The sequence below is a fragment of the Mustela erminea genome, chromosome 4 (genome assembly GCF_009829155.1).
Source record: "Mustela erminea isolate mMusErm1 chromosome 4, mMusErm1.Pri, whole genome shotgun sequence".
Lineage (NCBI taxonomy): Eukaryota > Metazoa > Chordata > Mammalia > Carnivora > Mustelidae > Mustela > Mustela erminea.
In genome coordinates this window covers 74,268,075-74,295,860 of record NC_045617.1, presented here as the reverse complement: position 1 = coordinate 74,295,860, position 27,786 = coordinate 74,268,075, and the positions used below count along the sequence as shown (strand labels likewise).

The window sequence follows — 27,786 nt, the reverse complement described above, 5'->3', positions numbered from 1 at the left end:
TTTAGCTGGGAAAGAATGCAAATTAAATATTCTTTGTAAGGAAGCTGGGAGGAGTGACAAGTGAAGGGGAAAAAAGAGGGAAAAAAGGCACGGGGGAGCATGGCGGAGGCACGGCGTTCCCTCAGGTGGCTGGCTAACTAGCTCAGCCTTTGTATAGACACTGTCTGCCTGTGGGATGGAGCTAAGAGACAGAAGAATGACAGTCTGGAGGAAGAAAGAAAGACAGTAATTACGGGATGCGTGCGATTAGTGCGGTAGCCAGAGAAATTAAGCCACAAGTCCTAGGAATCTTCCCTTCTGTATGGTACCTGCAGAGGGAGAGAAAAGGCCTCACTACAGAGTGCAGTTGGAATCCACTCCCTGCCAGCTCAGCTTGATTGCTTTCTGGGATACCTACTGTGGAGGTTCAGCAGCTCGACCTTCCTTTCAGTGGCGCTATATTGTCCTGCCCTGAAAAAAAAGCAGATTAAGAATTTACAGGGATCCCTCCATCACTGGCCTCTGACAGGAACACTCAGGGAGCTGATTTTTCATGGTTCAATTTGCCTGGGGCCAAGATTCTTATCAAAATGTATTTGGTTAACGTAAAGTGCCATTGCAGATTTAAGAAATATCTATTTTCCCATTAAACTTTCTTTCTCATTTATTCCCCCATCATCCTCTTGTTTTTGTGGGTGGTGTTCTTCCCAAGCTACTTTACTATTATTATTATTCTTTGAAAAATACATACATTTGAGTTCCGGTTTATAGATGAGCAGTAAATCATGTCAGTAAAGAAGTTTGTAATTATTTTGCAGGGAGGTAAATTGTAATCTAACTGTCTTGAGTGTGAGATATTCCCAGCTATCATTCAGATCATATTTCAGTTGTTTAATTCAGTTAAAGCCTTTAATTAAAAGCTGTAAGTTTGCTGAACAATTGAAAAACGCTTTTTATTAACATGAAAACCATTTGAAATTTCTTCAGACTGGGAGAAAACGAAGGCTACTCAAAGTCCCTCTGACTTTAAGGTGTTTTTGAGAGTTGTTTCAGATAGCAGAGGGGAGGGGTTAGTCAGATTTTGTGCTGGGGAAAATGTCCAGCCTCTGGATGGACATTATCATGAATAGTTCCCATTAGGTCAGAGTATTTCCATCTTCTTTTTTGCCTCTTTTAGTTATAAGTAACTTGCCATCAACCATTTTAGCATCCCTAATTTTATTAATATTTTTGTTGAAATTTTGAGGTTGTACCAGTAAATGAATTATTGTACTTTACTTGCTCATGGTACACCCAAAACTGAAGAGATTATTTAAAGTTGTGTGTTTTGCTACCAAGGAAGTAAAAAACTAGAAATCATGTTCACTGGAAATAAGAAAGCTTAGCAGATGGTTGTAATAATTTTCCAGGAGGAGGAAATGAAACGTCTTTGTCTCCTATTCGTATTGGTGCCACCTGGTGTATCTAGATCCAGAACAGACGAACTCATCAGCTGGTTCAGCAATAATGCCACTATTTATGATTTTTGATATATTGTATTTTATTACATTATTTACTGCTTTGAAACAAGTAGTTTGAGATTTATTCATTGACACCCATTCTTTAAAAACATTCAATATAAAACACACATAGGCTCTTGTTCTTACCTCATTCTGGAGGGATTTATATCTCGGTCTGTCCTATTATAATATCTTTAAACACAGATCTTGATCCTTATTATAATGAGATTCTAGTGATGTTAGTTCTAGGAAATGTGCTTCAGAAATACAGAATGATGGCCCCATTGACCTACTATTTCTGATAGCATCTCATCTAATTCATTCTTACTTTCCTTCTTGCAATGTGTGGAACGAACAAAGGAGGAAGACTGACATACAGTTTAGTAGCTCAGAATGACTTACTTCACTTTTCAATCTGCTTATTAATGATTAGATGGTTTCAATGAAAGATGTACATTCTTGTTTTAGTTATTTTGCACTATCCATTGATTATATATATATATATATATATACACATATGTATATATAGATATATAAAATTTATTTGACAGAGATCACACGTAGGCAGAGAGGCCAGCAGAGAGAGAGGAAGGAAAGCAGGCTCCCTGCTGAGCAGAGAGCCTGATGCAGGGCTCGATCCCAGGACCCTGGGATCATGACCTGAGCTGAAAGCAGAGGCTTTAACCCACTGAGCCACCCATGCGCCCCAATAATATATATGAAAAATCCAGTGGGAGTTCTCATTAAGAAATGCTCATGATTTTTTTGCAGCGAAGATCTATTGCTAGATCGGACAGTCCTTCTCATTACACTCTAGCAGGTTAAGCTTCTACGACATTACTCTTTGTGACTTGAAAATGTTCAGTTTTCCTTTCTTGGTGTTATTAAGAAAAAATTTTACTCTAAAGCGCTAAAATAATGCTGTGGCATTCTTCTAAGTCATGAATGAATGCTTAAATGGGGTGGGTGGGGTGGGAAGTAAAAAAAAAAATGAAGTCAGACATTTGAAACTCAAAGTCAGTTGTTTACTAATATATCTCATTGAGAAGACAAAATAAATAGGGTGATTAAAGACTAAAGTGACTCATTTATACATCTGATGCTAATGAATCGTTGGAAAATTGTGCAAAAAAAAGTCACGCTGAAAAAAGTTATAAAACATGATCATTTGGCCAGAACAACATCAAAAAAATTACTGAAATGCTGCCCAGCCTAAAGGGTGTATTCATCTACAGTTCCAAATTAGTTAGCTGGGACAGATAGCTATGTTGAGACACAGAACAGTGTCAAAGTGAGTAGTGAGTATGTTGTGATGTTACCAGTGTACAGCAGAGAGTGCTAGCTTTATTGAAACAAAACTATCCAGCAAGTTCAAGTCTGTGTTAATTTACCAGTGAAGAAAAGAAAAAGAGCCAAGGGAGAAAAGAAAAAATAAGGAAACTGGCTGTTGATAGCTCGCACGCACTTTTAAGCCATAAAGGACTTTTTGAAGTTCTAACAGAAACGTCCCTGTGGAACAATGATAACAGGAGAGACAGACATTGATGTGTAAATGACATCATCACCCAAAGCCACTTTCACTCAACCAGAGTCCTGGATCATTTGGGGTTCAAAGGGACTCTAATCTGACCCTGTTCATATTTTTTTCCTCCTAAGTTCTTGCCAGAAATGAAGGAAGCACAGTGAGGCTTGTTCATGTCAGCTTTGCCTGTCTTGACCTGGAAACTGAGAGTCATGTAACTAGACAAGGGCTGCCCAGAGTTCAGAGATTTTAGGATCAAGTTTATGAAGACACTGGCCTAGATTTAGATAAGGACAGTAGTTGAAATTAGTGTTACATAAGCTTGAACAACTATCTATCTCAGGAGATGTCTAATACTTTGACAGAAACATGAAGTTGTATCTGCAGTTTATAAATAAATGCGAATTTATCATAATGTTGCTGGAACTTTCTGTGAAAGGAAGAAAGCTGCTTATTCTCCTGCCCTGAAAAATCTCTCTTGTCTCCTTCCAAATAATTCAATGCTATATAATTTGGTGTTTTATGTATCATACGAATCAACATTCTACTTTTCAGTGGAAGATAAACTTTTTAACAGAATGAAGAAGGTACCTCCAACTTCTGAGTCATTGACTGGAATTCTTAGGAATCACCACCTTTTGAAAAAATGGATATTAATGACAGTTTCATCTAACTTTTCAAATGTAGTGTAAATGACTTGGCTACACACCTAGAGTGGTGCATAAGTCGGGATTCATGAAACCCAGAATTGTAGAAATTATACTGGAAGGACAAATGAAACAATGTTGTTTGTCAAATGTTACCCCTTCAATAAGAACCATAGATCTGAAATGTCCCTAAATTCAAACGATAAAATCCCTTCTCAGTATAAAATGTTTATACAGCACAAGCTAATTAGTATTAGAAATATCTGCTTTATTTCCTTTTCTCTGCAGCTTAGACGTCTATCTGAGAGGAAGCTGAGTATACCAAGTGTTCCTTTCAATGTAAGCAGTAAGTAGTTCACTTCCTGTACTCTTTGTGAACTTTGTAATGGTTAAATTGAGCTATATTCAACATGAACTTGTGAATATCTCCCTTTTAATTTTTTTGGCTAGGATTGAAATTCCCATTTAAAATAGAAACTATTTGACTTTCTGTTCTAACACTGTAACAGGTTCTTTAATGGGAGGGTAATATTAATTAGATTTGGTGATTCATTATCTTTGTAAGTTAAATGAGAACTTTATCACTGTACAATATTGCATTTGGTGTGTGTTATTACGTATTTTTCAACCATTAAAATATTATATGATACTTGTGGAAGTCTTTAGTAAGAGTTCTTACAGTAATTATTCAAATATCAAACTAGATTCAGTTTACCTAGTGAGAGTCACCGAGGTGCTATTTGGTTATATTTCGAAGACGAGGTTGCCCTGTAAGTGAATGTGTTTGCATATGCTAATTTGAAATGGGTATATTTTGGCCAGGACTCTAGCTGGCAATTTGACAGTAAGTTAAATGCAAGGTTCCTGTGTAACAGATGGTGAAAAAGAAATGAAAACAGGAACATAGAAGTTGGTGTGCGGTTTGTGGAGGAAGCTAGCTTTGATAAGTCACACAGCAGAGATGCCTGTAAATGTGCTCTCTTCCTTCTACCACTGAAGTCCTCCCCTGTACCCCGTGTTCACCTAGCTGTTCTGTAATCTTTTCCATTCTTCTTCTTAATGAACCTGTCCCCGGTAACTCTACTTCCTGGATATATTAGCATTTTCTCTTCCCACTGACTCTCCTCTTCGTCATTCAAGTTCTGCCAAATTTAACCCCCAAAGCGTACTTGAATCTTGATACTCATCTTTGCATCTTCTTTCATTGGCTCAATTCAGGCCTTAGTCACATGTTTCTCTTCCAGTCTAGGCAAAGTAATGGAGCCTAATCACTCTGCTTTCAGTCAGTCTGTAATACAAATGACAGAACGTTCTGTCTCATCTGTTCTTATCACTTTGCTTCCTAAGGTGGCTCTGCAATGCCTAGAAGATAAAATCCAGCCATTCTTTAAATGCTTCTAGACCCTCTATCATCTGGCACTTGCTCATTATTCCAGCTTCATCTCTTCCTCTCCGTCCATTTTCTGTTTTAAAATATTGGGCTGGCAAACACGTGCTTTCAGAGCCTAGACAGTTAACTGAAAAAAGTGAAGACTGGGTAGAAGAAGGAGGAAGTTCTGGGACCATCTGAAGTATATCTTTGCCCTGCAAAGCACTCATATTTATTTGTGCTAGAAGGAGAAGTCTTCAGGGCAAATGTTTACTCAGCATTACCATTTTGTGACCCATGCTAGTAACCACAAACTGCTCATAATTGCCTGCTTCTGCCATGCTATTTTTTCCTTCCACAGTGCATTAGTTCATGCTATCTCCTTTGTGGATAATGCTCATATGTTACCCCTCACTCACCTCGTCCTCCTCAGGTTAACTATTAATCATTATTCAAGATTTAGATCAAGTAATCATCTCCTCCAAAAATCCATGCATGATCCCTCTTTGATTCCTATAGGTTTCCATATAATTTTCTACAGCACTTACTTAATTAATTACCTGACTCCCCTAGTATACTATGAATTCCTTGAGGGAAAAAAAAAATATTGTATTAATTTCAGTATTCTCAGGGTAGAGTGTAGAGCTAGGTATTTAGTAAGTACTCAACAAAAGCATGAAGTTCGTGTTAAGTCACATACAACCATGGCTTAATGCCTTGGGTTAACCTTAGAGTCTGTGGCTATCCTGGAAGTCTATGGAAATATCAAAGAGTCATTTGACACCAGTCACAGAAAGAAAACAGAAATCCTGTCTTGCTAGCCTTTCTATCCCTGGAATCTAAAATTACATCCATCACATGGTGGAAAGGCAGAAGAAAAGGAAATAAAGAAGGAAAGGATTTATTTTCTCAATACAGAAGTGTTGTGGAAGAAAGTGGGGAGACAAGGGGATAACTGAGCTGAAATGAAGAATAGAAATAAAAGCCATTCAGAAGAATGAGGACTTTTGAAATCGTGGTACAAGAAGCCTAGACCAAGAACGGGTAGAACTCAGAAAGTACTGTACTGCTCTGTGTTACCTTTAATTCCCCAACAGGATGTAGATGGATTCTGTTTCAATCCTTCAAGACAGTATCTCCTAGAATAAATCATGTACCCAGATATATTTTCTTCATGTAACAACTCATTTGAATTTTTCCCCATTTTTACTTTTAAGAATGGTGTACAAGAGACAAGAGGAATGTTCTCAAAACTTTAAGATGGGTTCTTCAGCTTTTGGTAAAAGGAGTCACAGTAAAGAGGTCACCTAAATGTGCCATTTCACCACAGGGGCACTACTTTGCCTGGGCATCCTCTGCCATCTACCAGGATCACACTTCAAATGTCCCTGAAGAGCTATGCCCTATAGATACCCGTGATAAATTCAAAGGTCTTAGCAACAAAACACTGATTAAGAATGTAATTAAAAAATTTGAAGGTCCTATGTCTATCTAATTCTATGTACATAGAAGTAAGAGCAGGAGGAGCCTTAATAATTTGATATGATATTTCTGGTTTGAGAAGAGTCATTGAAGAGGATTGTCTAAACACATATCAAACATAATATTTCTTCCCTCTTATGGTAAATGCTATGAGAATGATCAAGATAGGACCTATAAGTCCTTGAACGATAAGTATAAAGAGTAAGTATTTGCCACTTTCCTTGTAACTCATTTTCACAGGGCTACCAAATGCATCTACTGTTTGCCTCACACCAGGGGTGTGTCAATGATGTATTTTTACAAGTGCTTAAATACTGGGATAAAAAGTGTAGTGTTAATGTCAAAGGTGGACTAAAGCACAAAGCTCTACTCCTTGCCAGTTCTCACTGAAGATAAATAGTTTTGCTTTGTAATAACAAAGGATATCCACATCTTCAAGTCAGCTACCTTCCAGATCAGGAAGTTGTTCTCAAGGAGGCCCAGATTAGAGCTGACATGGCCCCAGTGGTGGGTGAGGAGTGTCATTCTGGTTCAAAAGGCAACATATTGTAGAATCCTGACATTTTAAATCAGGCTTTGTAGCGTAATTACCTTTACCAATCTGGATTTGGAATATACTCTCAACTAACACTTTTCAATATATAGCCATTGTATTCTTTCCCCCCCAACTACACCCTAGGCCTTGGATTTCAATAGTAAATGAGCCCATGCACTAGCTAAATTCACTTTGATAGCTAGAAGAGAGAAATCAGGTGGTCCTATTTTTATTTGAGCAAAAATTAAGCGATTTAAACTACATATGTGTTTATATATATATATACATACACAGATATATATGTGGTTATATATTAATATATAATGTATATTATATAACCATAATATATAGTTACATAACACTATGTATCTATATATATAGAAATGTATATACATATATATATATAAATTTTTAACAAGTTCAATAAGGGGATGGAAAATATAAAAAAAATTCTTGGAATTCAGAAGCATGCAAGAACAACTAATCCATTGACTGCAAATGTTGTCTAAAGGGGTTAAAAGAAATCAGACTTCACTGTGGGTTGTTCAAAGGGTATGCATTATGTGCTGTCATTAAAGTATTTTTTTTCTCTGTTAAGCAAGCATCCCCCGCTGGGACATCTCTCTAGTTTGGTGGGAGTCTGGAGTTGTACATGCAGTGTGTGTTATCAGCTAGAAATTACTCCACATAAAAATTTAATGGTATTGTCCTAGCTATTTTTCAATTAGTGCATGTGTTTTATTCACATGATTTTGATTATTGAAGACATGAATTATAACTCTGTGGTAAAGCATGATTGGAGGTCCCCCCCCGCTATAATCTTATGACTGATGAGAAACTCTGAACAACAAAAATGAGTATAAATAAAATAGTCTTACTATTGGTAATAATTCTGAGATGCTAACTTATTTTATGCTGGTTATTTAAGGCTTTCACTCAGATTACCTTTAAACTGCATAATGTTCAACCACTACACCTTTCTTTTTGCTTTCAGCCCTTGTGCTTAAATCCATCAGTGTCATGGAGTGGTACGGTTTTAAAAAATATTTGTAAGGGCACCAAGCCTGAATATTTTGAGAGCACTAAGCAAGCTACACATAGGACTGAACATGTTTTCATGGAGATTAAAACAGATTTTTTTTCTAAGAACGTTATTAAATAAAACCCTGGATACTTTTAAAAGCCAGTGGAACCAGTCAATAGATTGAGCTATTTTGCTTAATTAAATCCATATCTTTTTGCAAGGCTTTTGAAATAGAGTAATCATTGAAAGACCCTAGCCATCTCTCTTGTGGTGTGAGATACTTGTTTTCTTCTTTTTAAAACAAATTAAAATTGTTTATTTTGTAAGATATGTGTTTTTAAAGGAAGAAAGCCTGTGAATTTTGAAAATGTAAATGGATTATCTATTGGACGTTATGATGGAATTAGTCACAAAACAGTTATATTTGTGCCACTCTGTTCTAATTCATACTTTTGTTCAACATTTTTATATCAGATATCTCTAGATGTAATATAAATTTCAGAGTAGATCATTTGTTTGTTTTATGTTCCTCTGATTACTTTGAGACTACTGAATTTTTACAACAACTTGAATTTAATCTAAGAACAACTTTAGGCAAATTTATTTTTCTTAATTTTCTACAAGTCAAATGAATAATGGTTGAACATATGATTTTTTTTCCTTCAAAATTACCTTTGTGAAGAGATTGATTAATTAAGAAGGAATCCTCTGGAGGTGTATTATTCCAATATCTTTCAACACCCCATATAGATCTTATATTTAACATCTTTCTTGTATATAACTCAGAACAGCAGTTTTGAGTATGATAATAAGCATCAATCTATGCCACAATTAGAATGTTAGACAGTGTAAATCTGATATGGTTTATGGTGAAGTATTTTTAAAATTTATCAAATTAAATCTACTCTCTTTCAATCTGTGAATAAACATATTCTCGGATTGTTTTTAATGATCAAAAAATGTGTGTGTGTGTGTGTGTGTTTTGTATTAGATATATGCAAATATTGGGAGGGCAGTGTATTAGTTTCTTTTTGTCCCTTCCCTTCTATTTTCTTTGAGAAATTAAAGAATTACAAAGATGTACAAAAAATAATATAAGAAACATGTTATTCTTACTGCCCCAAATTATCAATTCTGTGTTTTTTTTTAGTTCAGATAAAAAGTTTCAAGTTCCTAAATGTGAATTTTATAAGCACTAATTAGTAATAAATGGTTTCTTATATTTTAATCTGTCATTTCTTTGATCTCAGATATTGAAATATAGTGAGAGAGCTAGAAGAGTCTACAGTGGAAATCCTGCTAGTTTTCCTCAAAGAGAATTTAATAAAGTTGATAATGTTGATAGATTTGGGAGCACTCAGTTGGCAGGAACAGGAGAGGGCCTTTAATTTGGAAAGTTTAGCACACTGGCATAGAAGGAAATGTAAACCAGTTTGCATGCTGCCACATTTCCTCACCATGATTTTATTGCTCTTTCACTATTTTCTCGTACTTCTTGGAAGTAAAATTTCCCTATATTGTTTCATTCAGCTTTTCCTGGGAAGTCCATGTTTTATCTTTTAAATATTATTCTTAAATAAAGATGCTGCATTTTAATTCTTAAAAGATGGATAATTCTGAGAGTGAGGTGGTGGGAACTAGTTTGAATTAGTAAGTAAGTAAGTAAGTAAGTAAATAAATAAATAAATAAATAAATAAAAACAATGTTGAGACTACTGGTCCAAGTCAAATTTCATTGTTCTCTGTTTGGAAGAGGAAAGAAGTTATTTTGCCAACTTTCAAATACAGTTCACTCAAATATTGTCTGCTCCAAGTTTGTGGAGCACATCTCAGAATTATTTTGGCTCAACTCAGCTATGTGACTTTTGGTTTGCTTTTACTTTCAATTCTCTTGGTAATTCTGGAGGAAAGAATGAATTTCACAAAGGAATCTTGTTTGCACATTACAAACCACCTTTTCTACCAAAAAAAAAAAAAAAAGTAATTGTATGATTTATGTTTTCCTGGAAAGAAGGGGCCTAAATTAAAGATAACTGAAATTAGAAAAATGCTATAAAAATACATTCTTTCTTTAAAAGCTTTCATAAAGAAGTGTCTATTATTTTTTTTTCACTGTACCAGTGGTTTTATTTTATTTAGAATAATAAAGATGCCTCAAATTCTATTTAATCTCCACTAATTTAAATGTTTAGATGGATATTGTCACTTACAGTCATATGTGGCTTTGTGGCTGCTGGTGCTGCTCCTCTTGCTGCAGCGGATGTTATTTTGTGTAATGTCAAATTTTGTGACTTACGTTTGTGTAAGTGAAAGGGAGAGTGGAATGTTCTTTCCAGTTTGAATACACACGCATGAATCTGCCCTTTGGTACCTGCTTTTTCAGTTTGTAGTCTGTCACAGGACTTCTTTGCATGATTAGATCTCCCTCATCCTTTTTTCAAAGCAGGTAGTTGCTTATTTTTCAACAAAACTGAAGAAAAACGTAATCCTGTTAACTGTTAGATCATTAAAAATAATTTTTGATGATAGATCACCCAGTGGATTTTGGCATGAAGTGCGGACAAAGTTCAAACAATTTCGGGAAATGTCTATGGAAATAACTTTCCCATTTCCATCTCCTTATTTTATGAGCATCTTTTCCTATGTTACATTTATAAAGGTGAAAAATAGAATTGACTTGATGGTGAGCCATGTTTCATCCTAGTCAAGATGATATATACTTATTAATAGTATATATTTTTGAACCCACTGAAAAAAATGCCTCACTTGTCACATTGCAAGAGTAATTTCTAAAAAAAAATTCCTTTTATGTTTAATAATTAATTATCAAAATTTGAAATCTAGGTTGTGCTTTGACAAATTTTGCACTACTACTAGTATTAATAACTCACTTACTATTAACTCTAGAGACTTTAAGGACAAGAGAAACAGATGGCATTTCTTTCTATTTATACACACACATTAATTTTTTTTGTCAGAGAGGTGTTACAGCAATAAAAGACTTTCAAGCATACAAATATATGAGGTAAAATCATGTCATGGCAGTGGAATCAATATAAGTTCAAGAGAAAATATTAACAATGTAAAATTTAAAGGCAAGATTACCCATCTTTATTTAAATGGATGATAGTTGTATATGTCAAAGTAACAGTTAGGTTCTATTGGTTATATTTAAAAGAGTGATAGAACAACATTATTTTAAAAGTCAATATATTAAAAAAAAAAATAAAAGCCAATATATTATTGTCCAGAAGTTGTATCCTTCACAACTATTTACATTTATAATGACTACTTGATTTAGATTTTAATCTGAAACAATTTGAGGGGGCATCTAACTTTCAAAATTCTTTTGGTGTTTGTGAACAAAAACATTTGAACACCAGTATCCTATGCCAAATCACAACTTATTTGCCTGAGGTTTTGCCATTTGCTTCACTCTTATCCAACCTTTTTATTTGACCACTATAGGTCATGACATAGGCCTGAGTCATTGTGAATTAGTCATCCTTCTTTGGGCACTTAAATTAGAGAGGTGTCACCTCTTCTTTCTGGTTCATACCTATGTCACAGCTATTATGATGTCTTCTGTTAAAAGTCTAGCCCTCCTTTAAGGCTGAACAAAAAGGTTGCCTCTTCTTTGGTATTGCCCATAGTCATCACAGCTGAAAGTAATTACTCTTTGTATCTTTTAAGAATTAGCTTGAACCACTTTATGACACTTATCTGACACCTTCTTTTAGGTAGATTCTGAGAATTTCTTTTCCCACATAAACTCTAATGTGGAGAGACAGTGTCTTTCCTGAGTTTATATGCCTCATAGTGTCAAATATAGAGCCTAATACATAGAAGGATCATTTATTAAATGGATAAAGGAATGAATTAGATATATTAAAAGGGAAATTATATCAAAGTTCCTTTGATGTGGCTTTCTTGTAACCTCTGTCTTGGAAATCAGAGGAGATATTGCGATCAGCAGGATGTGTATAGACCAATGAGGGGGACAGAGTCAACGTTGAAGAAACCATAACAGGAAAAAATATTTTAGATAGCTAAACTTATTGAAATTGGGAAGAAATGACATCAAGAGCAGTCAAGACTAGAAGGAAATAAACGCATTTTCAATTTGTTATGCTACAAAATCGGGTAGGAGTGATTTTTGCAGGGGATGGGAGAGAAAATGAAGGACTGAAACAATAGGCAAATACATAAGAACAACATCAAAGGGGATGGAAGGAAGCTGGAGACTTGGTCAAGAGATTTTTTTTTTTTTTTTTTTTTTTCTGATCCAGCTTGTAGGAATCTAATCTAAGAAGTGTATGGCCAGAACAGCTGTACCTTTAATGGTTTTATTGCTTTTTTTCACAGCGTGAGTTCCAAAGTAATCAAATTACTTAGACAAATAAAAAGGGTTTTTTCCATTCCATTTTCTCATAAGATTTTTGTTTTGTTTAGTTTTTATTGGGGAATAAAATATTTCTCAACTTTTCTGAATTTTAAAATAGTGTTCCAGAGGACAGCTATCTATAATCTAGAACCTATGAGTTGTTTCATTCCTCAAATAGTGCTTTTAATGGTCTCATAACACTTGAGCCAACACGACTCCCAGAACCAGAAGTCCAGTGTTGTTGAAGCAGTGTCTTCTGGGGATCTATTAATGTCAGGTTTTTTGGTGTGTGTGTGTGTGGGTGGGTGTGGGTAACATGCAAAGCCCAGGTTTTTGACATGGAGAGTGCATTTTGGGAGCTAATCTATTATGCATTCTTACACTTTTCTGTTTTGGAAGAGGGCAGTATTTATCTAAACACTGCTTTTGTTTGCTCACTGATCTTGAATTCTTAAAGAGGAACCATACTCCATTTGGTAACTGATAGCAAAAACCCAAGACTTTCAAAAGCAAATTTTATTACAAGAATAATGAGATTAGAAAAAGTCTAGTGAAGAGTTTCCAGTAATTACATAACCCTTATAAGGAAGCAATAACAATTAATTACCAAATTCTGAGCGGAAAACTTAACCTTTGAAAAATATATGTTAATGAAATGCAGTCTTTCCCGGAATATATAGGACTTATACTGTGATTTTGAAGGTTTTTGAGATTTGTATTTTAACAGAGAAGCATTTTCTTCTTCCCTACCATACCACTGGAGAAATAGAAATCCAAGAAGAGAGAGACAGAAAGGTATATAAATATATAAATCTCTATCATTTACAGATATAATAGAATTGCCTGCACACATGTACAGTCTTATCTGTATTCATGGGCTTGTAGTTTAGATGAAAAAGCTAATAATGTAAATCAAGATGTCCTGTGCATTTGGATGTGCCTGAAAAATCATTTGTAATGGTTGCACATTAAGATAGTCTTATTCTAATAATAATACACATTAGCTACCATGATTATGAGAAACCTTTTTTACATTAGGGTTGATTTAGGAAAAATAAAATATAGTCCACATTTTTATTAATTTAAGATAAAAATAGCTTTAATGAATTACTGGGAGGGGTAACATTATCATATAGTTTAGAATGCTTGCTTTATTAAGTAGAACAATATGAATAAAAATTGATATTCTCAAAGATCAGTTAGTTATTTAAAAGTCATTTATTGAGCACCTACTGTATGTTGGGTAGTATTCTAATCACTGAACAAAACAGACAAAATCTTTGCTCTTTCGTAACTTACATTGTTTGTGACAGATGGATAGGCAATAAACAAATACAAGATATATATAATAGGTATCAATACTATGAATAATAGAAACTAGGATAAAGGACATAGTGAATTACAGTTCTAAATAAGTGTTCTTTCCTATGGGTTTGGCCAGGGAAGTCTTCCCTCTGTCTCTGGACAGAGTGAGGGAAAAAAAAAAAAAATCCCTGACAATCTCCAGGGGCTAAGATTTCAGAAGGAAGCAGCAGTGAGGCACACCTGAGTTTGTGTTCTGGAAAACAAACAAACAAACAAACAAAAAACCAAGAATCCAGACCTGTACCCCTGGGGATAAAAATATATGTTTATATAAAAAATAAAAAATTAAAAAAAAAGAAAAGCAAGAGTCCAAATTAGAATAGAGTAAGCAAAGGGGAAGATTGAATAAGATAAGGTGGAAGGGAAGCCAGGGGTAAGATTATAGGTGCCTTGAAGGAGATGAGTAGGATCTTAGTTTATTTGGAGTGAGCTGGAATTATTGAAGGATTCTGAGCAGATGAGTGACATGGTCTAACTCCTTGCTATGTGGAGAATAGATGATCGAACAAAATTAAAGCAAGATACCTAAATAGGGGCATTATAATAATTTGTAGGAGAGATAAGAGGGCTCAGGCCAGAATGATAGCAGTGGAGATGGAGAAAAATGGTAGGATTCTGCATTGATTTTGAAGGTATAGCCAGTGAAGTTTTGAGGATGTGAAAGGATACAGAGAATGTGTTATTTATGCATCACTTCAGAGGAAAATATGCCCCTTTTGAGAAACCTCATGAACTCTCACAAAGAGTAAATGAAATCTTTATGGCTGCTCTGCTCTGAGGACAGTGACTGTAAGAGTTGAGGCAAGAAGACTAGAGAGGAGATCAACAAAATTAACCTGGTGAGACTCTTGGAACAACTGTGTAAAGTCAGGGAGAAAATTTTATTGCTTCAGTTTTAGAGATGCAGATGAGTTCTGGGGAGGTTGCATGTCTCAGTCACGGGTAGAGTTCTAATGGGGAGAGTGTGGATAAGAATATAGACTGGCTAACCCCAGTTGTAAAAACACTGCCACAAAAACCAACACTGTGTTTATAGTGGTCATTCTATGTGTAGGTTATTGAACATCTTTCTGGGCATAAGCTTCACAAAAGCAGAAGTTTTTGTTTTGTTCAGTGGAGAGTTTCAAGAGCCTGGAATAGTGCCTGGTACATAGTAGCAGGCTACTTCATCAAATATTCCTAAAATGAGGGGCACCTGGGTGGCTCAGTGGGTTAAAGCCTCTGCCTTCAGCTCAGGTCATGATTCCACGGTTCTGGGATCGAGCCCCGCATCAGGCTCTCTGCTCAGCAGGGAGCCTTCTTCCTCCTCTTTCTCTGCATGCTTCTCTGCCTACTTGTGATCTCTGTCTGTCAAATAAATAAATAATATCTTTAAAAATATTCCTAAAATGAAAAGAAAAATCTGCACCTTGCTTGCTAGGCTGATATGCCTAGCTCAAGTGAAATCTGAGCATTAATCTAAACCAGAAGTGGCCTACCCTCACTTTAAAAGTGACATTAATTTAGGATTGTATAGGTAAATTAGAAATATTTTGGTTTTGGTCCTAGATTAGAACTGTGAACTATACTCTATTACCATTAGAACATGGAACTATGCTCTAATATCTTATTTCCTGCTCTTTTATCATGCTCAATTATTCTATAAGATTAATGCTATTAATTAGTTATCTGTGAAAGAGAAAGCCAGCTGATCACCAAAAATTCATGCTCCCCTTTTCAAAGGATAGCCTAGCCAGGGACTATAATTCGTGTGTGCTATTTACCTAGATATAGCCATGTGATTCATTCCGTCCACTGGAATATGAGAGCAAATGGTTATAAGGAGTTCCTTATTTGCTAGCAGAACCATTTGATTGATGCGATTTGGACACAGATTTATTATCTGACAGGAATTGGAATATTTTAAGTGAGAAATGAACATCTACTATCAATGAAAAAATTTTTCGTTATAGTGGCCAACGTTACTTAACCAAGTGGATACCAGAAGTTGTGTCACTGCTTAAAAAAAAATAGGTAACTTTGACCTAAAGATTGGATGATGATAAAACAGATATTAGAGGTTGGGGCAGTGGAGATGCATGTTTTGCACCTGCAGGGCTTGTGATAAAACTGTTGCCTGTGGTGACTTTGAAGTTTGGCCATATGCCTTCCAAGCCTATGGCTCTAGGCCCAGAAATTGGAAAACAGAATATTATAGTTTGTGTTTATTGTTATTTTCTGCATTTTACAAGATATTATAAGAAAGAGATGCATTCAAACAAAACTTGACTAGCTTTAAGAGCATAAATAAAGGGCAATAGATAAAATCCAGAAATCTCTGACCTCATAAGATTTGGAAAAACTTAAGACTCTGGACCTCAATTTAGATGAGATAAGGTTGATAAAATCCATTACAATTTCAGCTAAACTGTTGAGCTCAACATTGTCGAGAAGGTAAAAGAACTTTGTCATTATTAACAGGGAATTCCCTAGAAGTAAACAAACCCAAAACCTACTACCTTTGAACCTACTAACTGTATTGGCAAGGGAGTTTTGAGCCAGCGTCTAATCAGAGAACTTCTGTCATTCAGGGCAAGGATCTTCACAATACCTGCCCCTCGCAGGACTTCATTATTACTATGGACCGAGAACACCATGTGTTTCCCATTCTTCCTTTTCCTCATTTGGAATTTTTATGGTGATTATCCTGTCTCTGCTTTAACACTGTATATTAAATGTCAGGGATGTGGAAGGAAGACAACTTGACTTTTAGTTCATCCGTCTTTAGACTAAAAGTTGCCACATATGGATCTAATGGAAAGGACTCTGTCACACTCAGAGCTCCTAGGTTTTAAGCTGGTGACAGGACAGTCTAGGGTGGAGGTAAGTGTGTTCTGGTGGGGAAGAAGGGTGCACAGAGATGTTCACATAGAATCTGTGTTCTTTTATAGTGTGGAGTTACCACTAGAAGAAGGCTGTTCCACTAGAACTACATTATGCAAGCCCATTAACATCTAGATGGATTGTTTGATTTGTTTTAACTGAGGGAATATGTATGAAAGTGATAATTGTCACCATAAGATTGGGCTTTTAAAAGAGTAGCTGAGGCTTTTCCAATCTATTTCTCCTTTTGCTGAATTGGAACAAAGGACTCATGAGCCCTAGGGAATAAGTGGACCACAAAATGGGAACAACCTATGTTCCTAAGTTACCATCATGAGAAAACTCACCCTCCAACTAACACTTGCATGGGATAACATAAGCTTCTATAAGTTAAGGCACTGAATTGGAGGACTTATTAATTATTACAGCTGGTATTTCCATAGCTAATTCAATATATTATTGACAATACGAGTACTACTTTTTTTTTTAATAAAGATTTTTATTTATTTATTTATTTTTAATTTTTTATTTTTTATAAACATGTATTTTTATCCCCAGGGGTACAGGTCTGTGAATTACCAGGTTTACACACTTCACAGCACTCACCAAAGCACATACCCTCCCCAATGTCCATAACCCCACCCCCCTTCCCCCATCCGCCCCCCCCCCCAGCAACCCTCAGTTTGTTTTGTGAGATTAAGAGTCACTTATGGTTTGTCTCCCTCCCAATCCCATCTTGTTTCATTGATTCTTCTCCTACCCACTTAAGCCCCCATGTTGCATCACCACTTCCTCATATCAGGGAGATCATATGATAGTTGTCTTTCTCTGCTTGACTTATTTCACTAAGCATGATATGCTCTAGTTCCATCCATGTTGTCGCAAATGGCAAGATTTCATTTCTTTTGATGGCTGCATAGTATTCCATTGTGTATATATACCACATCTTCTTGATCCATTCATCTGTTGATGGACATCTAGGTTCTTTCCATAGTTTGGCTATTGTGGACATTGCTGCTATAAACATTCGGGTGCACGTGCCCCTTTGGATCACTACGTTAATATACAAGATACTATTTTTACATGTAAGAGGGAACTTGGGGGACAGGAGTAGGTTTTAGCAAATTTAATAAGCATTTTCCCCCCGAGTTTATTGAAAACATTTTATCTTATGGTAAACTATTTTTAAAATTTCAACGGTGACTTATATACATGGATAAAATAATTCAAATATTTATTTATTTGACAGAGAGAGATCACAAGTAGGCAGGGAGGCAGGCAGAGAGAGAGAGGAGGAAGCAGGCTCCCTGCTGAGCAGAGACCCTGATGCGGGACTCGATCCCAGAACCCTGAGATCATGACCCGAGCCGAAGGCAGCGGCTTAACCTACTGAGCCACCCAGGCGCCCCTGAGTACTACTTTTTATTGAGTGCCTTCTATATGTCAGTTGTACTAAGTGTGTCAGATATGCTAATTAATTCTTAAACAAATATTCAGTAACTACAGTATTTGTATTTATTTACCACTTTTTTGGATCAAATACTAACATAGCATCATCAATAAAATAGTTATATCCTCACTTGTTAATCTTTGACTGCTCAGAAATGAAGAGAGCCTCTCTCTGCAGCAACCCAATGGGAAGACTTCACGGAAGACATTCTTTGGCTTTTGACTGCATCACTCCAATATCTACCTCTCTGTTCTGACCTCTCTGTGTGTCTTCTCTGTCTGTGTAGAATTGTCCTCTGCTCTATTTTATAAGCATATTCATGATGGCATTTAAGGCCCACCCAGATAAAAATAATCCAGGGCAATCATTTCATCTCATGGTCTTAATTATATATAAAAAACTATTTTCTCAAATAAGGTAAGCTTTACATGCACCAGGGATTAAGACTTGACATCTTTGAGTGGCTGTTTTTCAATATATACTAATGAGTTAGAATACTTTCCTTTTATAGATGGCAAAACTGAGATTCAGAGAGATTAGTTTGCATTTATTTATTAATAGGTTATATAGCCACAGTTCACACTACACTTACACTGAATTTCTTTCTTCTATAATATGTTATTTCCCTTCATAAGTAACATGGATTAAGCTTCTACTATAGATCTGGTATGTACTTTCATTTCAACCCTTACAACATACTGTAAGATAAATTTTTTAAAAGATTTATTATTTATTTGCAGAGGGGGAGGGGCAGAGGGAAAGGGAGAGAAAGTCTTGTTTGTTTTTGTCTTTTAAAGATTTTATTTATTTATTTGACAGAGAGAAAGAGAGAGAGCACAAGCATGGGGAGTGGAGGGAGTGGAGGCAGAGGGAGAAGCAGGCTCCCTGCTCAGCAGGGAGCCTGATGTGGGACTTGATTCCAGGACCCTGGGATTATGACCTGAGCTAAAGGCAGAAGCGTAACTGACTGACCTACCCAGATGCCCAAAAGGGAGAGAAAGTCTTAAGCAGACCTGAGTGTGAAGCCCCTTATGGTCCTTAATCTCATGAGCCTGAGAGCATGACCCTGAGATCACAACACAGAACCGAAACCAAGAGTCAAACATTTAACCAACTGTGCCACCCAGATGCCCCTCCTATAAGGTATTTTTAATTCCACTTTATTTTTAAATGCTTAGAATGATTAATTAAACTGGAAATGTTATAATTTTCCTAGAGTCATAGTTCTGTAGAGCTGAGATTTGCAGATATGTCTATCTGTTATGCCTCTTAATGTTTCTCAATATCTTTACTCAACTTTAAAATAAGAACTTGGAATAAGCGATCTAAAGATCACTACCTTTAAACAAACAAACAAACAAACAAACAAAATCCTCTATTTCTTTTGTGAGTTATTTCCCCCTTAAGCACAACAGTTTTCATGAAATATGTCTATAAAGTTTTCATATATATATTCATATATATGGAGGTGATTGCTTTCCTTTTTGTTTTTCCCTAGAGGAAAAGCATTCTTATGTCCCAGAGTAATGTGTAAATAAAATCACTGAAATTTGAGGCCTTGTTGTTATAAAATATTTATTATAAAAACACAGATATATCTTTTGGCAGTCATTTACTTTTCATTGGATTATTACATTTGCATTTTGTTACAGATGTCTGGGTGATGGGTACATTTTTTCCCCATTGATCCCTTTTATACTTACATTCTTACTCAATAACGTTTGAATCTATAGTAGATCATAAACATTGGGGATACAAGACAAATGAGATGCAGTTGTGCACTTTAAAAATCGCATAGTCTAGTTGAGCTGCCAGACAAATAAGTAAGTAAATCATTACATAATCTGGTAAAGGCCATAATAGAGAAGTGCACTCTATGTTACAGGGATCAGATGGAGAGTTTAACCTAGCTAGAGGAAGAATCACCACCAATATTTTATTTACTGATTAAAAGTGACTTCATAATATTTTCTTAAATTCATTTGTTGTGAATACTCAGTAAATACTTATAAATTAGATTATATTGGTTTTTTCATGTTAAATAATACTAAATGCCAAGCCATATGTGATTTGATTTATAAGTCCTGATGAAGTATTCGAGTACAGTAGTGACCCTGGTAACAATTCAATGATTTTATGATGTTTACTGCTAGGAAATTTTTTCTCCTATCTAGCCCAAATCTCTCATGTCAATTTCCAAGTCAATTTCCTTTCTTTCAGAACTATGCACATGGGCTTTGCAGGGTGAAAAACTCATCATATCTTCTTTCTTTCTGATCTTTCTCCTAGACACTTTAGTGTGACTCAGTGTTTTCAAAAATACTCTTTTTATCTATGGAAGATAGTTTAGTAAGACATTTCATACTTGCTTCTCCACTAGGTCTTGAAGTCATTGTACTTCAAATTAAGTCTGATACTTTGTGAGTAATATAAGTTAGCATAGAAATCAAATATCTGAAATGTGTCATAAGTAATACACCAAATGTATCATTGATTTTATGGATGCTTTGTTTGCTTCATTGATTTAGAAAGAGTCATTGATTTTCAAAAACAGAGAAAGGATTTATATCAAAAGATCATTCTACTGAAATTATGATGTTATTGTTCAAAACCTAACTTTGATTTTTTTTTCAGACTATTGTATATTGTCTCATGTGACAAATAACAGATTTACTCAGCTAAAATATAAAATGACATGGAATATAGTAATTCTTTACAATGCTTTGAATATACTGTTTAAAAACTTAGTTTCTTAGAAATTTCTTAGTTTCTTAGTTTCTTAGAAATAAAAGAAACCATCAACTAAAATTATAATACCATTTTCCTAAATTTCTTTGGAAATGGTCACCCTTCCAGCATTTCATTCAGTTTTCCTGAAACTTTGATTTAAAGTTGAAGTGCTCTAAAGTTAGCTATAGATTTTAACCTCAGTGATAGACCCGAGACTATGCATACCTTTTCTTGCTTTCTTGTTTTCACATTCAAAATCATTTATTAAGCCTTGATGTTGTTTTTTATGTTTGGAAGCTCTGGGACTGAAACAAATAATTTCACTGGACACAGAACCTTACAAGCTCAGATCAACAAGGTTAAAAATAAGTTGCAAGGTGACACAGTTACTGTAGACACATTACATGACTATGATTTGCTTTGTTGGGAGAAACAGTTGAGGTTCTCTGTGTTACATTTGTTATCCAAAATTAGAAGGTTCTTGATTATTCTTTTAAAGCTAAAAGAAAAAAAAAGACACAACTTAAAGATATGTTATTTTACTCTGAATAATGTTGAGGGGAATAAAACCATCATTTATTGATTTCCTACTATGCTTTTAATAAAAAAATGGTAGGCTTTTAATTCTTTGCTTTTTTCTGCCAGGTAGAAGATCCTCCCAACTTTCCCAGCACTTGCCTACTATGTGTAAGGTTCTCTATTATTGTACAGTGTTTGTGAGAAGAAAATCATTTCCATGAAAATTTTAGCAACTTTTTCCTGAGAGACTTTTTTTTTTTTTTTTTACCATTTAAAGTTATTATTATTGTTTTAAAGTAGCCATTACAATGGGGCCATTAGCTGAGTGGTCTCACAAGGGTTTTCCCTGTTTCTCTCAACTTTTATAGCAAGTGCCACTTCTCACAGATCAACACCACCTGTTTGTTCTGAGAATGTTATATTACTGATTTTTAAAATTGCCAATTCGTCTGGGACATGTACTATCCTTGTCCTCAGACACTTTCCTGATGTTCTGTTAAATATGGTTTTTTAAAAAATTGAGGGTGATCTGGGCTGAGTTTTGTTTAAGATCACGGATACCAATGATACAATGTGTGGAAAACTTCCTGTCTTTGTCATTGATATATATTATACCACTGGAGTTATTCTGTTTATAGCAAACTTATATTTTCTTTGGTGCAGGTTGAGAGAAAAGCAGGAGAAAAATGTTTCTGAAATGAATGGTTTTTGGCAAACACGTGACCTGAATATTGTTACTTGAGAAGGAAAAACTTACTCTGATATTATGATGTTTTTTGTAAGTCTCCTTCCTAGTCCTCCTTTGTATGTGTTGAAGTAGTCTTGTCTGAGACATTGAATGGAAACTTCGGGTCATAAAAACAAAAATTCCTTCCTTCACTTGTTGGATATGTTTATGAAGTAAAATTATTTGGTGGGAGGCTAGTTTTCATTACATATAACATTTAACTTAGCTAAATTGAGACATGACCTTAAACAGCACTTGGGTGATTGCCCAGGTGTGAGGAATCCTTTGGGATTAAGAGTGGATGATACTTAGTTCATAATAAATTTGTTAACTAAGCGGGACACTTAATTCCTTGGGATGCATTCCTATGCCTGGTTAGTAACTAGCTTGCCCTCTTAATAAACAAACTTCAACATATTCAGAGGTTAGCCTTAGAAAACAACTCTCAAATTTATCACTCTTTATCTTAACGTGATCTAATCTGTTTTAGATTCGTCTAAAGTAATAATTTGTTTCTTCCTTTTAATACTTCCACAAAGTATTAAAGTTCCTTAAGACAGAACATATTGAGACATAATTAGTTTTCTTGTCAATTCTGCCCTTGTTCAAAAATCGGTGAGATTTGAATGGCAGTGGGGACAGAATTCATCCATAAAGAAAGGCCCTACTGAGTTTCTCCGCAAATATGATTCTCCCTGATTTATATTTTTGTGTGCCTTAAGTATCTTGATTCTTGAAGACGGAAATAATCTGGGCTCTTTTTAAAATGGCTAATCTGTTTTCATCTCATTTCTCTAGGTTATTTTTCTTTTCTTGGAGCTCAATTAAAATAAGAACATAGTTAAAAATTGTGTTTTGTCAAAGCCAACGTTACTTTGTTTCTGCAACATCTATAAGGGGATAAGTCTGCTGGGACCATAGCTCCTTTTTGGTAAAACATCTGTATATCTGAAAAAAAATGTGTGTTGTTAGTCAGGAAAACCATAGGTCTAGGTGTAGGAGAGACCCAGAGTTCAGTCTTAGAGAAGACAGGTCCTTCTCTGGTGGAACAGCAAGGTTCTAGCAGATAGTACAGTAGTTGGCATGGTGATGGTAGTACAGACTCAGCTAAGAAGGTAGCGGTTGAGCAGTTGAGGCCAGGGTCAAAAAGGATAAAACATAGTAGGGTTTGAACAGAAGATAACAGGAATATTTGCTGATACTATAGGTGGTAGCTAAAAAGCTTCAGATTATGACTTAAAGAACAGCAATGCTTCTACTATAAGCCCATTATTCTTTTGATATTTCTTTTAAAGGAATATCTCAATGACTTGGGTTACCAATGAAGTCTACTGAAGGCTAGCCAATCGTAGAAATACTTTTAGGGAACTCAGAGTAATCGTTCTTACTTGCTCTCAAGAAAATCCTATTTATTATGCAGTGGTAAATCATCTTTTTCAGGGAGAGTTGAGGAATGTTTGGTCCAAAAAAAAACCTTCCTTCTGTCTTTAATGAGCCAACTCTCTTTAAGATTAGATGAGACCATATGGACTGAGATGAACAAGAGAAACCTTGAGCTGCTATGGAAAAATTAGGCAGAAAGGTCTGATACTCAGCTTTCTTCTCTGGGAAATATCCCTAATGATTCAAGCCAAGCCTTGTGCTTTTGAGTGAGTGCCTGAGGACTGCTTTTCTTGCTTCTATTTCCATTAGTTTCCCAAAACAAAAGTTTTGTTTTGTTTTCAACATTTGCACATCTGATCATTTTTTAGCTTAGCCCACCACTTTTGTCTACTTACTGCTGATACTTGTTTACCAAATCCATGTTCACTCAATGCAGGTAGACTGCAACGTCCTTCACCTTGTAGAAATGAGAAAATTTTTTTTGTTGATTTGCTTATTTTACCAATGATTATAATTAAAGATTTCAAATTGGTTCTAAAGAAAAACAGTCAAGGCAAAAGCTAGATATGATTTGAATATTCAATTTTGATCATGATATAGTCAACATAGTGATACAGATATGACTTGAGTACCAAAATAATTTGAGGATATTATTAACTTAATCATTAGACTCAGGGAATCTCAGAGATAGAAGCTAGTCATGGGGTTTCAAGATAGCCCACTGCATTTTGAAAAGCCTAAATATGTCTCTTTAAAACTTCATACATTTATTCTAATTCAGCCTTCTGGAATACACAGCGTTTATTCATCACATGATTGTTGTTTAATATTTGAAATTTTCATGTTCCCCAGCATTATTTTTTTCTAATATAAACAATCTTGTTTACTTCAACCATTTATCTTACAACATGTTTTTCAGAAACTTTATCTGTAATCATACCTAGAATCACCCTAGTCTGTTATTTTCTCTAAATATATGTCAACAGAACTGAATGCCACCCTTTAGTCAGTGTAATATCACATCCCTTGTTCTGGATATTCCATTTCTGTTAATATATCCTAACATTACAATCATTTTGTTGGTTTAGTTTGGTTTGGCTTTGGTTTCCAAGAGTGATATTGCTACTTGGCTCATGTTGAACTTACACTGAATTTTGCCTTTTGAATAACATATTTGTCAGTTGGATTTTCTTCATCTTAAAGAGATTTATTGTGGTTTTTAAAATGTAAATTCAAAACTGTTTTTAATAATTTATTCACTCACCATTCATTCATTTATTAATTCATTTATTCTTTTAATATCATAGGATATAAAAAATTAAACCAGAAAGTGCATTCTTTACTTTATGAATAACTTCTATTAGTTAGTTTTATTTTGTTAGGCTCACTTCATCAATCTAATCCAGAACTAGAATTCAGGGTGGTTTTGTTCCCAGGAAACATTTGGCAATGTCTAGAGACATTTTTGGTTGTCAAAAATGGAATGGAGAGGCAGAGAAAGTTGTTATTAGCATCTAGTCTGTAGAGGTCAGGAATTTTGCTAAAGATCTACAATGGGCAGGACAGCTGTCCCCTTCCTCCTAAAGAATGAACTGGTCAATAGTGCTAAGTGGTATACTCCTGAAGTGTATCCCAGATGTACTTTCTAGTGTTTTATCAATAAATATAATGAAACTGTCTTTTATGTCCTTTTCTTAGGGAGCTATTAAAAATGCTCACCAGAAAACCCCAAGCATAAAACTAGTGGCACAAGACCAGAAAATTTTTTCTCCTGAATTTTCTCCATTAACCAATACTCATAGGGCATAGACTGCAAACAGTCCCCCATAATAATAATAAATACTATTTATTTTAATAATAATAATATAACATAATATAATATTATAATATATGTTATTAATATATAACATAACATAGTATAATAATAAATACTATTATTTAATAGTATTGTCATCATCATTTCTTCTTGTCAATGATATCTTCAAGGACTTAGTCAAATACTTTCCTGAAATCAAGGTATACAAGGGCTTACCATTTTAAAGAATATTAAGAATAACACATAATTGGTATTCACCATTCTCTTGTAAATATGTAGATTCCTAGCATTCAATCTATATGTAGATTCTTGTAGCATTCTTTAGAAATACCCCAAAGGTATTTATGTTAGAATATCTCATAGATTTATGTCTAATTTACCCTTCTAGGAAATGCCTTTATACCTTTTGAAAATATTTCATGACTTTCCATAATCTGGAAATCTTTTCAAAGATTTCTCTTTGGTTGCTTATAGTATTTTTCCAACATCAGTTCCTGAGCAAACCTCATATGTTCTTGGCTCTGTGCTTGGCTTCAGACAGAGGGGATTAATACAGGATCACTTTCTCACTATGTATGGTACAAGCTAACATTGTAATAGCTAACAAAAGAGAATAATAGCAAGTGCTATAATACACATATATATTAACAATGGAAACTAAATTTCCCGGGAAATACCAAGCTAAGTTTCCTAGGGAAGATAGCCGAGTAGGCCATTAAGTAAGAAGTAGATTTCATTAAGTGGAGCAGTCTTTTGGCATTTCAGGCATAGCAAATGCCAAAGACAAAATTAGAAAGGCATGAAATTACAAAGTGTTTTGGGGGAAGTAGATAGTCCAATATGGCTAGAGCACATGGATTTGTGGAGATGGTGGGAAATGCAATTGTAGTTGTGACATATCCAAGAATGACCTTGACACCAAACCAGGGAGTTTGGGGTTCATCCTTCAGTGTGTCTTTTCGTGTTATGATCAGTAAAAGTAGAAGGCCATTAGAATTTAATCAACATATTCTATTCCTCAAAGTAACACTTTTAAGTAATTATGAGTCTCAGTTTTATAGATAGATAGTGTTATGGGCTGATTATTAGTGGCTCCCTTCTCCCCCCATCCCCAAATTCACATGTTGACAGCTAATCACCAATGTGACTGTATTAGGAGGCCATTAGTTAATGAAGGTGGAGGCCTTATGAATTGGACATAGTGCCCTTAAAAAAGAGATCCCAGAAAAATCTCTCACTCCTTCCACCCACTGAGAACTCATTGAGAAGACAACTATCTCTGAATGAGAAAGTAAGTTCTTACCAGACTCCACATCTTCCAGAATCTTTATATTGTACTTCCCAGCCTCCAGAACTGAGAAATAAATGTTTAAGCCACTGAGTCTATGGTATTTTTGTTATAGCAGCCTGTTATAATTGGCTTATTAAAACATGTAGATAAAATAGGATTCACTGAGATTAATGGGTTTTCTAAGTTCATCTAAGGTTTATAGATTTTAAAAATAGGTTTGTCTAATGAGATCCTGCCGATATGGCTAGATTTTCTTATAGGAAGATAAATTTGGTAGGGATTAAATAACTGTAAAACTTTTTAGAAGTTAGTGGGAAAAGACCATATTCTTATTTCTAAGACAAAAACATACAATACTGAAAGAATGCTTGAATGTAGATGCTCATTTCTTGAATATTTGAATAGCGTAGTTGGAGGAAATGGATCCAAAATATGTTCATTAAAAATAGTTTGGATTCTATTTTGGAGAAAATACCAGATAAAGTTTAACATAGAAGTAAACCCCTTTCCCCAACACCAGTACAAACCTCAGTTGGTAAAAATTCAAATATAACATTTTTTAAATAAAATTATAAAGACTCCAACACCCAGAGGATTCACCTAATGGAAAGAAATTCGGCAAGGGAGTATTTCTTTTGTTTTGATATTAATTCCTATGTTGAAATGTTGGCATTTCTGATAAAGTAACTGAATTATTTAGTCAGGGTTCTCCAGAGAAACACACCCAATTTTCCTGTATATAAGTATATATGAGGAGATTTATTATAGGAATTGGCATATGTGTTATGGAGGTCTAGAAATCCCGTAGCCTGCCATCCAGAAGTTGGAGAACCAGGTAAGCTAGTGGTGTAAATTCAGTACAGGTCTGAAGGCCTGAGAATCAGAGGACCACTGATGTGAGTCCCAGAGTTTGGAGACCTGAGAACCTGGAGCTCTGAAGTCTGAGGCAAGAAATGATAGATATTCCTGATCAGAAGAGAGAGAATTTGTCCTCCCTCTACTTTTTGTTCCATTTAAACCCTCATTGGGTTGGATGATGGTTCTTTTCCACACCCCCCCCACCCCATACTGGTGAGGGCTGGTCTCTATTCAGTCTACTGAATCAAATGTTAATCTCTTTCAGAAACATTGTCACAAACCCACCTAGAAATAATGTTTTACCAGCTACCTGCCATCCCTTAACCCGCTCAAGTTGACACATA

General features: G+C 35.1%; 1 long non-coding RNA gene across 2 annotated transcripts; it reads right to left on the bottom strand.

The window, feature by feature from the left end:
• Window positions 1-27,786, bottom strand: LOC116587789. Of its 2 annotated transcripts, XR_004284641.1 has the most exons (5): window positions 27,728-27,776; window positions 26,597-26,647; window positions 23,873-23,934; window positions 398-450; window positions 1-308 (listed from the first exon to the last, which is right to left on the bottom strand). It is a non-coding gene; the product is annotated as an uncharacterized LOC116587789 (long non-coding RNA). The 2 variants fall into 2 exon arrangements; XR_004284640.1 differs by lacking the exon at window positions 26,597-26,647 and having other exon boundaries at window positions 27,728-27,786.